This window comes from Apodemus sylvaticus, chromosome 6 (genome assembly GCF_947179515.1).
Source record: "Apodemus sylvaticus chromosome 6, mApoSyl1.1, whole genome shotgun sequence".
Classification (NCBI taxonomy): Eukaryota; Metazoa; Chordata; class Mammalia; order Rodentia; family Muridae; genus Apodemus; species Apodemus sylvaticus.
In genome coordinates, this window is record NC_067477.1 from 22,460,747 (window position 1) to 22,474,280 (window position 13,534).

The 13,534-nt window shown below is 43.3% G+C and overlaps 1 pseudogene; it reads left to right on the forward strand.

Annotated features, from left to right (window-relative positions):
* The first annotated feature begins 1,518 nt into the window (after nt 1-1,518).
* On the forward strand, nt 1,519-2,395 carry LOC127687881 (malate dehydrogenase, cytoplasmic-like; annotated as a pseudogene).
* The last annotated feature ends 11,139 nt before the right edge of the window (nt 2,396-13,534 follow it).

Here is a 13,534-nt window from a genome sequence, read left to right on the forward strand (position 1 = left end):
TACTAGAAGAGGCGATGAAGGTGGCTGGTCCGGTGGGCACAGTGACAGCTGGGGAAGAGACAGCTGCCAGAGTGATATGGGATTATGAGGGAGCAGCACCATGGCTACAGCATAGCCTGATGTCTCTAACAGCACAGTCAAATTACCCTTTTGTTGACATTGAGTACCTACCATGAGCCAAGATCTTCTGCTCAAGCCTGGCCCACTGTGGAAGAGACCTTCCTTCAGGATGCCTGTGGAAATCAGTCTCCTGGCTTCCCTTGGATGAAGATGTAGAAGTCTCAGCTCCTCCAGCACCATGCCTGCCTGGATGCTGCCATGCTTTCTACCATGATGATAATGGATGGAACCTCTGAACCTGTAAGCCAGCCCCAATTAAATATTTGCTTTTATAAGAGTTGCACTGGTCATAGTGTCTCCTCACAACAATGAAACCCTCACCAAGACAGTATTTTTAGTTACATATAAGTTTTGGGATTTTTGAGACAGGTCTTGCTATGTAGACTGGGCTGGCAAAGTTCTACCAATCTTCTCTCAGCTGCCTTCCTACCTCTGCCGGCTAAGTTCTAGGGTTACAGGCATGCATTACCATGCCAGGCCAGCCATTATATGATTTAAGGTCTTCAACTCAGCTGTAAGGTTAACAATTATTTTTCACTAGGATGCCTGAGCTTCCCTCCCATCCCCCCATTTCTTTTTCTCTTTCTTTTCTTTTTTCAAATTGGGGTTTCTCTTTGTAATCCTGGTTGTTCTAGAACTTAGTCTGTAGCCCAGGCTGGCCTCGAACTCAGAGATCCACCTGCATCTGCCTCTTGAGAGCTGGGATCAAAGGTGTGTGCCACCACTCCTGGCTGATTTTTTTCTTCTTGTTACTATGATGAAGTGCTCTGATAAAAACACCTTAAAGAGAGCTATAGTGGTGACCTGACTCCTGAAGACAGGCTTTGTAGGAGCAGAAATTGGCCTTGAATTCCCAATATCTGAACCAATCAGAGTCCTTGTGAATGCAGCAGATGATCAAGTGTCTTTTTACTCTGTACAGTGTTAAAGATGGATCTGTCTTTAGTAAAGACGACCTATAATTCTTGTGCTGTTGGATACTTCCCCCATGATGGGTGTCTTAGTTAGTGTTTTACTGCTGTGAAGAGACACCACGACCAAGACAACTCTTATAAAAGCAAACATTTAATTGGGGCTGGCTTACAGTTTCACAGGTTTAGTCCATTATCATCATGGCAGGAAGCATGGCAGCATGCAGACAGACATGGTGCTGAAGGATCTGAGAGTTCAACATCTTGATTGGAAGGCAGTTGGGAGAAGACTAGATTACATTGGCCAGACTTGAGCCCTGTCTCCACAGTGACACACTTCCTCTAATAAGGCCACACCTCTTCCAATAAGAACAAGGCCATACCTTCTCCAATAAGAAGACCACACCTCCTAACAGTGCCACCCCCTGTGGCCAAGCATTCAAATACATGAATCTATGGGGGGGGCAAATTTATTCAAACTACCACAATGGGTGTTCTGGATGGTATACTAATGGAACTACACAACTGTGCTCTTCCCCTTCTGAAAGATGCCATTGCAACAGATAAACATGAGGTGGCCTACAAAGATCTAGATGTGACTGTCCTTGTGGGCTCTGTGCCAAGAAGGGAAGGAGAGGAGAAGAAAGCCTACTGAAAGCAACTGTGGAAATCCTCAAAGCCTAGTGTGCAGCTCTGGAGAAATAAGCCAAGAAGTCAGTTAAGGTCACTGTTGTTGGAAACCCAGCCCATAAGAACTGCCCGATGGCCTCCTCGTCTGCTCCATCAATCCCCAAGGAGAGCCTGGCTTGCCTGCCTTGCTTAGACAACAGAGCTAAATCTCAAATTGCTCTTAAAACTCACTGCAAAGGCCGATGACATAATGTCTTTATCTGGGAAATCATCCCCTAGCTCCATATCTAGATGTCAATCATGCTAAGGGGAAAAAAATTGCAAGGAAAGGAAGTCGGTGTGTATGAAGCCCTAACAGATGACAGTTCGCTCAAGGGAGAGTTCCTCATGACTGTGCGACATCATGGCACTGCTGTCATCCAGGCTGGGAAACTGCCCAGTGCAATGTCTGCTGTGAAAGCCGTCTCTGGCCACATCAGAGACATCTGGCTTAGAACTCCAGAGGAAGAGATCATGTTGATGAGTGTTATCTCTGAGGGCAACTCTCTCAGGGTTCTGATGAGCAGCTCTACTTGCTCCCTTTTACGATGAAGAATAAGGCCTGGAAGTTTGTAGAAGACCTCCACATTTAGAAGAAGGACTTTACTGCAAAGGAACTGACAGAAGAAAAAGAAATGCTTTAGGACTTCTTTCCTCTGCTGACTAGACGATTGTGTTGATGTAAATAAACATCCCAAAGCTGAGGAATCTAAACACTGTCTTTGGGCCCAGTTCCAAACAATAATAATGTTTATAATATTATACTGTATTGTCTAGTATAATAATTACACTCAAATTACTTGTGAACAGCAACCTATTTTAAAGATTGTGTCTTTAAGGTACAGATTCGTGACCGTCTATCATGCTCTTAGTGCTGTAATCTAATAAAAATGTAATCAAGTGAAGAGAAAAAGATAAAAGCGACTTAAGGGAGAAAAGATTTATTCTGGCTCACAGGGCCAGGCTTTCAGTTGTCACAGGTTGTTGTGGAGAAGTCACAGCATAAGATCTTGGGCAGCTGATCACTTCACAACCACAGTCAGGGAGCAGAGAGTGATACCTGCTCAGCGCCCTCTCTGCACTTACACAGCCCAGTAATTCAGCCAAGGGAGTGGCACCACCTACAGTGAGCAGGTCTTCCTGCCTCTCTTAATACACTCTAGATAATCCCTGCTCCATCTCGCAGGTGATTCTAGATTCTATTAAGTTGACAATGAACACAAGCCATCATATGGCAGAAGCTGAAACTTGGAGAAATTAATGAATTTGGCCATTTTTAAGGCTAAATCTATTTGATTTTCCACACTAAAGTATTGGAGAACTTTATTCTATTTTATTCTTAAATATTTGAAAATAGCAGAGAACATAAAAGGGACTTATTTTTAATTGTTTTTTTTAATTTACATTTCAAATGTTATCCGGGCTGGAGAGATGGCTCAGTGGTTAAGAGAACTGACTGCTCTTCCAAAGGTCCTGAGTTCAAATCCCAGCAACCAACATGGTGGCTCACAACCATCTGTAATGAGATCTGATGCCCTCTTCTGGTGTGTCTGAAGATAGCTACAGTGTACTTACATATAATAAATAAATAAATCTTTTAAAAAATGCAATCACTGATAAGTGGATATTAATTAGCCCAGAAGCTCTGAATACTCAAGACACAATTAGCATAACAAATGACTCCCATGAAGAAGTAAGGAGAAGGTCCTGATCCTGGAAAGGCTTGATCCAGCATTGTAGGGGAGTAGAGAAAAAGGAGGGAGGTGATTGGAGAATGGGTGGAGAGAAGAAGGCTTTGGAACATATGGGGAGGGGGGAACCGGAAAAGGGGAAATCATTTGGAATGTAAACAAAGAATATAAAAATTTTTAAAAAAGGAAAAAAAATGTTATCCCCCTTTCTGGTTTCCCCTCCACAAACTCTCCATCCCATCCCCCTATCCACCCTGCTTCTATGAGGGTGCTCCCCTGCCCACCCACCCACTTCTGCCTCACTGCCCTAGCATTCCCCTACACTGGGGCGTCAAGTCTTCACAGGACCAAGGGCCTCTTTACCCATTGATGCCTGACAAGGCCATCCTCTGCTCCATATGCAGCTGGAGCCATGGGTCCCATGTGTACTCTTTGGTTGATGATTTAGTCCCTGGGAGCTCTGGGGGTCTGGTTGGTTGATATTGTTGTTCTTCCTATGGGGTTGCAAACCCCTTCAGCTTCTTCAGTCCTTCCTCTAATTTCTCCATTGGGGTCCCTGTGCTCAGTTCGATGGCTGGCTGTGAGCCAACGGCATCTGTATTGGTCAGGATCTGGCAGAGCCTCTCAGGGGACAACTGTACCAGGCTCCTTCAGCAAACACTTCTTGGCATAGTGTCTGGGTTTGGTGTCTGCACGTGGGATAGATCCCAGGTGGGAAAGTCTCTGGATGGCCCTTCCTTCAGTATCTGCTCCACTCTTTGTCCCTGTATTTCCTTTAGACAGGAGCAATTAGACCCAACAATGTGTCTGCAATTCAGGATTAATAAAAATTAGTATCTCAGTGTTTGTTTTTCCTTTATTAAAAATTCCTCTAGTAGATTTTACAAAAATGTTCTCCGTTCTCCATAAAGAATTAAAACTGCAGAAAATCTAAAAGTTAAAATTACTTCAAATCTTTCAGCTCATTAAAAACATCATCACTGTTTAGCGAACATAATTTCAAATATCTTTTTAAGTGTCTGAATATAACTATATAAATAGATGGATAGGTGAATGGATACATTGCTGGAGAGACAAAAGCTATCGAAAAATAGGATTAATCTATATATGACATTTTAACACAGTAATTAAATTTAATTTTACTTTAGTTTAATAGGGGAAATAACTGGCAGAAAATAGAAGTCACTGAATTTCAATTAGATGTTTCTTTTCTTAAGAGACAACACTTCTCAAAAGATCTTCATAAAGCTAAAGAGTAAAACCTCTTAGGCTAGCTGGGGGTGGGGAGCAGGAGGCTGCTGCAGGTTTGAGGCCAGCCAGGGCTACCTAGCAGGATCTCATCTAAAACAACAAAGCCTCAACAGGCAGACAGACAGACTTCAACAGATGATAGGTAGATGATATACAGAGGATATGTGGACAAAGACAGATGATAGGTATATGGTAGAGATTGAAGTTGCTGACTTCTTTCTTAATTTTTTTTTTTTTAACTTAGGGAGAATGCTCAGTTGGTAAAGGTAGAGACAGGCAGATTTCTAGAGCTCACTGGCCTGTTGACCTAGCCTATTTGGTGACATTCCAGGCCCATGGGAGACAAAGAAAAGGTGGACAACACCTGAGGAATGACACCTGAGGTTAACTTCTGACCCCCACATGTATGTGTTAAGCACATACGTATTCCCCCATGAACACATACATGTACATTTTATTAGATGGTTTGCTAATGTTTGTTGACTGATTTCCAGGCTTAAAAGATAAGCACGTTGTCATTAACGAATTCTTCCATCCTTTTTCCAAAGACTTGAGTTTTTCTACTATCTTCCACCTTTGCACTGTTCTCACCTATAACACACTTTTAAAAAAAAGATTTATTTATTCTTATAAGTCAAGTACACTATAGCTATCTTCAGACATACCAGAAGAAGGCGTCGGATCTCATTACAGATGGTTGTGAGCCACCATGTGGTTGCTGGTGAACTCAGGACCTTCCGAAGAGCAGTCAGTGCTCTTAACCGCTGAGCCATCTCTCCAGCCCACCTATAACACACTTAACCATACATTCTCTGGTCATCTTAGCATGGGAGCCATTACTCCCAGCCACTTTTTGTCCCCAGGAGGCAGGTCATACCTAGTTCTTTGCTGGCTAGATTCTGTACCAAGAGAAATAGAAATCCAATAACTTCTATTTCCCTACATTTTATTTTTCCTGTTAAACTAAGGTAAAATTAAATTTAACACCTGTGTTCCTCAGGGTCTTTTGTGTGACAAACATTTGCTTGCCATCTTGCTTGAGTCTAGTGTCCCTAGGAAGGACGATTGCTCCTTTGGGGCGTGGCAGCTATCACCCAGTTGAGTTAGGGTTAGGGTTAGGGTTAGGGTTAGGGTTAGGGTTAGGGTTAGGGTTAGGGTTAGTGTTAGGGTGAGGTTTGAAATTCATCCTCTCTCTGGGTGATTTTGTCTTTCTACATATAAGTAATGGCTATTCCTGGTTGTCCACTTGACTATATCTGGAATGAACTACAATCCAGAATTGGAGGGCTCAGCTGTGACCCAGATCTTGAGGCTGAACGATACAAGTGTCTAACTTGGATCTTGGAACGGAGATCTTGAGGCATAGTGTCCATGAAAAGCTTAGACCCAGGAAAGGTATGACACACCTTTAATCCCAAAAGACTAAAGCCCGGAGATCTCTGAGTTCAAGGTCAGCCTGGGACAAAACAAGTCCTTGACCCTGGAATGGTGGTACACACTTTTAATTTGGGCCACACCTTCTGGGGGAGACCTACATCCAGACATTGGAAGAAGGAAGATTCACTTTTCTTCCGACTTCTTCTGAGATGCACTTATTAGCCAGCACATCTTTTGGAATCTACTTCTACAGAAGACCAGCTGAAACAACTAGCTTTGTGGGACAGAGCGACTACTAGATCCTTGGACTTCCCATTCACAGTCGACCACTGTTGGGTTAGTTGGACTACAGACTGTAAGTCATCATAACAAATATAGAGACATTGCATATGTTCTGGGACTCTAGAGAACCTTGACTAAGACAATATAAAGTACCCCAAGAATCACATTCCCTTTCCTGGGACTTCATTTTTCCCATCTGCGAGCTGTAGATGTAATCGTTTGCTCTTGTCAGTATTAAATGAGATCGTTATTTAAAGCGTTGGCATCGTGCCTGGATCAGAACTAATGCTTAAGAATTGTTAGCTACTGGTGGTGGTGTAATGAGGGCACTGAAGTTCAAGAATACACACCGGATTCTTCTGAGCTGGACATCCAGAATATTGAGTGACTAGCACAGGAAGGGGCCTTAGGTAATTAGGTGCAATAAAAAGATTATTAAGTCAATGCAATTAAAGTGACTAGAGGAATGTAGTACAGAGAGTCTGACTTAAGGATAATTAAAGACCTGAAATAAGAGAACTCAAGAAGTGGAATAAAAGGTGTATTTAAGGATAAAAATATAAAGATAAATTTCCCCAAATGACAAAAATGTGGAAGAATATATTTCAGTCTAAACTAAGAACAAAAAGAGGAGCACCTGTCGGACGCAGAAGCCTAGCAGTGTGTGTCCGTGTGGCCTTGTCCCAATCCTCACAGGCTCCTTCAGCTGATGACACCTGAACCAGGGTCACCTGGTGTCCGCAGAGCTAGAACATTCTTTATGCTTTGTGTTTTTAATGTTAGCCATGCCATCCCATTTGTTAAGACCCTCCATTTTGATTAAACAATGTCAGTCATTGAGACTAAAGTAATTTTGGTTCCCAGGACTAAAGTGACTTGTTTCCCTAAATTCTTGCCTTTCCCACCCTGCTGACTGACGTTCCCAGTAACGGCAGCCACAGAGGTTGTCAGCCTTTGACTCAGTATTTACCTTATTTTCCTAGCTACCTCTAGCAACAGCCAACCTCAGGCTAAAAAGGGATTTCCCCCCTCCCCTTTCTCATTTTTGCTTTATGAATACCTCGGACTGTAAGCAGCCCTTGGGCTCTGATCTGATGCTAGAGACTCCTCTCTGTCGGCTTCTTCTGGAATAGCACCAGCTGTGCTGAGTCCCAAGCTCCATCTTCCTTCTTGCCAACCTTGCTGTAAATAGTTTCAACTTATTTGTTAAGGCTGACCATTTCCTTGTGACGGTCATCTGCTTTAGTTCTTTGATGTCTTGTTGTACTGATTCCGTGCACCATTTCACCACTTGGAACAATCCTAATAAACGTACATCTCTTTCTTCATTGTTGTCTCCATTGGGTTCTCTCTTCTTTTTTGTCTTCCTTTTTTTTTTTTAAAAGATTTATTTATTTATGTATGCAAGTACACTGTAGCTCTCTTCAGACGTATCAGAAGAGGGCATCAGATCCCATTACAGATGGTTGTGAGCCACCATGTGGTTGCTGGGAATTGAACTCAGGACCTTTGGAAGAGCAGCCAGTGCTCTTAACCACTGAGCCACCTCTCCAGCTCTCTCCTCTTCGTCTCTCCTGTGGGCCATGTTCGTGGTTTTTAGCCCAGGCTGTACTGCTCTTGTCTGGATGTTCCTCTCTGCCTCTCCATGCCCAGGCTTGCCCTTCGGGAAGGTTTCTATCGCTGGTAGCTTTTTACTTTCTCCCCAGTCACAATGGAAGTTGGTTCTTTTGTTTTTAAGGATCTACTTTTGAGCCTGGTTGTGGTAATGCTTTGTCCTCAATACTTTACTAAGGCATAAGGACATGTGGGATGTGTTCAGCAGGCTGTCAGGGACCTAGCTCTCTCTCTTCAATGACATTTTCCTATGTGTCTTTCTTTCACCAAGATATGGTTCACCTAATTGGTGTGAGATGGTCATCCTAATTGTCACCCCTGGAGTCTTTAAAAGGCCCCATGGCTTATTTGACCCATGGCTATTCTCTGCCTGTGTCAGAAGAATAAAAGGGGAAGAACCCTGGGTCACTTTGCTTCATCCTGGATCTATCCTCACTCCTGAGCCTCTTGGTTGCTCATGAGACAGATGCTCCAAAGCGCTGCCATGTTGGATGCAAGATCCAAGGCCCTTGGAAGCAGGACCATTTTATTTTTCCTTTATTGACCTGCCCATGCCTCCTACCAAAGCTGTTCACTTCCTATAAGCATCCTCCTGACCTCAGGCAATCTCCTCCCTGACTGTCCAAATGAGACTCAACTTCTTCCTAATCATTCTGACTTTTGTTTTTCTGGAGCACCCCAGCTCTCAGTTATATAATGGGGCTCTCAATGGAGCTGCCCTCCCTGAAGCTGGGTCTCTCTGGACTTGCTTCCAGCCTTCTGAGCAGCTCACATAGGCCAGGCCTCCATGTTTGTCGAGCTTTGAGCAGAACTCATTCCCAGGAGGCTGTGGAGACTCGGTTGGTGAGCGGCTTGATTGTGCATGGAGAGCAGGAAGAGGTGGTGCCCAAGATCATGTTGGTGAAGAAATTTGAGAGGCACTTATGGCTCCCTGGGGTGGGGGATGGGGACACCCGTGGGGTTAATGTCTCGGTGGTGTTGCTCTCAGCCAAGATGGCTGCACGAAGCTGGCTACTGGGGTGACTGATCTTGGTGGCTACATGAACCTGACACATTAAGTGTGAGGCAGAGAGGTTGTCCTGTTTGTCACCTCATTGTGTCCCACAAAACCTCACTTCTCAAAGGTTTATGTGCAGAAGGACCAGACTTTGTGGGGATGGGGGATAGATATGAAAATGGAGATTCCTTGGCTTCTCCACATTAATTCAAAAGGTATAGGGAAAGGCACGAAAACCCTCATCTAAAATTAATAACCTTGGCTCTGGATGAGAGTACTGGCTTCATGAGATGAGGACCCCAGTTAGGATCTCCAGCACCCATGTGCCTGTAACCCAGCTCTATAGGGTCATTTGGGGTGGAGGCAGGAGGATCACCACTGCCTCCGGGCTTGCTGCCGGAGAATGTAGCTCCAGGTTCATCGAGAGACTGTCTCAAGGGACTAAGACAGAGGAGGACGTCAGAGGAGGACACCTGACGTCCTTGGCCTCTGCACCTCTGTGCATAGGGGCGCATCCCCACCCCAGGGCTTGTGTGCCTGTGTGTGTGCACACATACACAGATAACTCCTGGAGCCAGGCATGGAGGTGCATACTGTGGGCAGGGGGATCTCGAGGTCAAGGTTCACGTGGGCCACATAGTAAGACTCTCTCACAAAATAAAACAAAAACAAAGCATTTCCCAAACACTGCTGAGCTGGGGGACCCGGCTGCACAGCTGGTGCAGTGGATCAGAGTGTGCCACACCCAAGCATGTCACTTTGGCACAAGTGCAATTTTGAGTTATAGTCAACTGAGAAACAACAGATGGAGGAGGGGCTATCTCCCTCTCGTCCCCTTTCTGTCTGAAAGCAGGACATAAAGGTCCCTTTGTAAACATGTTCCCTTTCCTCTAACAAGGGGGGTGTTGGTAATTACTGGAGATGGCACTGACTTAACAAGCATTTCTGAGATGACCTCATCCCCCTCCTCCCATTAGCCTTTTCACAATCAGCATCCAATGCCTGCTCCTATGTCTACTCACATCTCCACAATGTATCAGTCTCTGCTAAGTAAGCTCTCAGGCTTAGCTGCTTCCTATAGGTTTTCTCTTCTCCTCCATGAAGGCTCTGTCAGATAAAAAATGCTACATAGTTTCACATCAAATACTAATGTCAAGCTTTTCTGTTAGTCTCTCTTTTGTCATTTTTAAATTGTAGGAACACCCCCTTCCAAACAAACCAGAATAGACAAAAACATAAACAGAAAAAAAAATAGCCCCATCCACTCCCAAAATCACAAGAAAAAATACAGAGGCTGACACACACATTCACAGAAAACCCATAAAAATAAAATTGTGAATCAAAGTATATAAGCAAAAGATCTATATGGATAAAAAAAATTAGTAAGGACAAAGTATTTCGAGACAAAACAAATTCTGACAGATACCTTCGTGCTTGTTTTGTGTTGGCTATTGACTGCTGTGCATGGGGCCTGCCCTTAAGTGTGGTTTATATATCCAGTTTATATTTCCTTTTCGAATGGTTGTTAATTAGAGATAGCTTCTAGGTTAGGGATGGGGGCTTGTGTCTCCTTCCCCTCTCAGCACTGGGACCCCATCTGGCTTAGACCTGTTTCGGGCCTTGTGCATGCTGCCAAGGTCTCTGTGAATGTCTACGTTCATCAGTCCTACTGTGTTGGGAAGGCCTTGTTTCCTTGGTCTTCCATCTGCACTGGCTCTTACAGTCTTTTGGCCTCCTTTTCGACAGAGTTCTCTGAGCCCCAAGGGGAGGGATTTGATGGAGACACCCCATCTAGAACTAAAAGTTCCAAGGTCTCTCATTCTCTGCACACTGTCTAGTTGTGGGCTTTTGTATTTGTTTCCATCTATGGCAGGAGGAAGCTTCTCTGATGATGACTGAGTAAGTCACTGAACTATAAGTATAGCAAAATGTCACTAGGAGTCATTTTACTGCTGTGTTCCTCTAGCAGCATAGTCGTTTTTGGTTTCCCCTTAGGTTCAAGACACATCTAGTCTCAGCTTCTTGGCCACCCAGGCAGTGTTGGACTTGGGTTTCATCTCATGGAGTGAGCTTTAATAATCAGATAGTGAGTTGGTTGCTTCAATTAGACATCGGGTTGGTTACTCCTACATCTTTTGTACCATTATTGCATTAATGTATTTTGCAGGCAGGTCACATGATAGATGCAGAGTTTGCAGCTGGACAGGTGTTATATATAGTTTTAGCTCTACCTGCCTTTAGCTCCAGGAAGTGACCAGGTTACCAGCTCCTACCCGGTTTCCCTTGAATCTGCAGATAAAAGACACACACATAGTTGTTCGTTTTCAACTTGCCTTCTTGGCACAGTTGCTGGGTGCTACTCTCTCCCACCTGGAAAAGCGTGCCCTTACCAATTTCTTATCTCCGTCTCTCCCACCTGCCCTAAACTTAAGTTGCTAATCTAGTCTGATCACCTGCCTGTAGGAGAGATCTACATGATTGCCTGGTTCTCCTCTCTCCAAGGCATAGTAAACTCCCTCTCCTTCATTGCATCTCCCTCTTTCCTCCAGGGACCCAGAAGTCCTAGAAGTCCTGGAAGTCCCACCTGTACCTTCTGCCCAGCAATTGGCCCATGGCTTTCTTTAGTGACAGATCAAGAACCAGTTGGGGAATAGGACTTTAGCATCAGAACTGCCCCTATGGGTTGGTGTTTACCTTTCTCCTCTGGTAGTATATAAAGTGCCTTCCAGTACCGTGAACACTAGTTAGTAGGGATGAGGGCTGTAGGTAGGCATCAACTTGACTTCTCTGTGTTCAGTGAATTATGTAGGTCTTATATTCAGCAATATGACTTTACCATCAGTTTGTAGAGAGCAACCAATACCTTGGTGATAGCTTGGGTTACTTGAGGGCTTTCATGGAACCCCTTTGACAACATCTCAATTAGATGTAACCCATTTATCCAGACTTAACAGCTAATGTCCGCCATAGAAGTGAATATATACCATATTTATTTGGGGGGGGGGTCTAGGTTACCTCACTCAGGAAGACTTTTTTTTCTAACTTCATCAATTTATCTGTGAATTTCATGATTTCAGGGTTTTCTTTTTTAAACAGCTGAGTAATGTTTGTTACATTGTGTAAATAAATACATTTTTTTTATCCATTCATCCACTGATGAACATCTAAGTGTTTTCCAATTTCCGGCTTTTATGAATAGAGTAGCGATGAACATGGATATCGAAGAGTCTGTGTAGAAGGCTGCAGAGAGCTTTGGTTACTCCTGGCTTCCTGTGGAACTGCCTTCTGATTTCCACAGAGGCTGTACAGATTTAGATTTCTCAGCAACGAATGAGTGTTTCCCCATACCTTGCTATCACTAGCTGTCATTTGTTTATTGATCTTGGCTGTTCTGACAAATGTAAGAAGAAATCTCAAAGTAGTTTTGATTTGCACTTTTTGACATGTAGGGATGTTGACTGTTTCTTCTAAGTTCTTCTCAACTATTTGCTTCCTCTTTTGAGAACTCTGTTTAGATCTATACTCCACTTTTTAATTGGGTTATTTGTTTTCTTGAATTCCGGTATTTTCTTTTTTAGTTATTTATATATTTTGGACATCAATCCTCTTTTGGATGTGAGGTTGGTAAGGATATTTTACTGTTCTGTAGGCTGCCCCCTTGTGTGTGTGTGTCCTTTGCCTTAGAAGCTTTGCAATTTTATGAGGCTAGTTGTTCTTCATGCCTTTCAGACATTCTTTCCTGTGCCTATGAGTTCAAGGCTATTCCCCACTTTCTTTTCTAACAGGCTCAGTGTATCTGGCCTTTTGTTGAGGTTCTTGATATATTTGGAGTAGAGTTTTATGCAGAATGGTGAATGTGGATCTATTTGCATTCCAGTTTAAACAACATTTGTTGAAGATGCTGTCTTTTCCAGTGCATGTTTCTATCTCAAATATCATGTGTCCATAAGTGTGTGAACTTATCATGTCCGGGTCCTCAATTCCACTGATCAATGTATTTGTTTTTATGCCAATATTATGCAGCTTTTATTACTAGATCTCTGTGGTACAACTTGAGATTAGGGATGATGACACCTCTGGCAGTTTTTTTATTGTTCAGAATTGTCTTAGCTATCTTAGCTATTGTAGCTCTCTCTCTCTCTCTCTCTCTCTCTCTCTCTCTCTCTCTGTATGTGTATTATAGCTCTGTGTGTATGTGTGTGTTCATACGAAGCTAAATATTGTCCTTTAGATTTCTATGAAGAACTGTGTTGAAATTTTGATGGGGATTGATTGAATCTGTAGGTGGCTTTTGATAGGATGGTGAAAAAAGCTTTGTTCTTCCCTGATGATGAACCTGTTGTCTGAGTACCAGAGACTTGTTTCTTTCTGTCTGGTATAGGCTTAGTGTTCTGAAGCACATGGCTTGATGGAATACAGGTTCTTATTTCTCCATCTCTACACAGTTTTGTCTTAAAGTACAGTACTGAGAGAAATGATAAGCATTGCTTCTAAAACTTAGATCTTTTCTTCCAAGGGTGAATAAAAGGCTATTGTTGATCTCCACGTGGGCCGGCAGGATGGTGATAAAAACCCAGTTATAATCTTCAAAGAGTTCAAGGAGAGAATAATAACAATAAAAA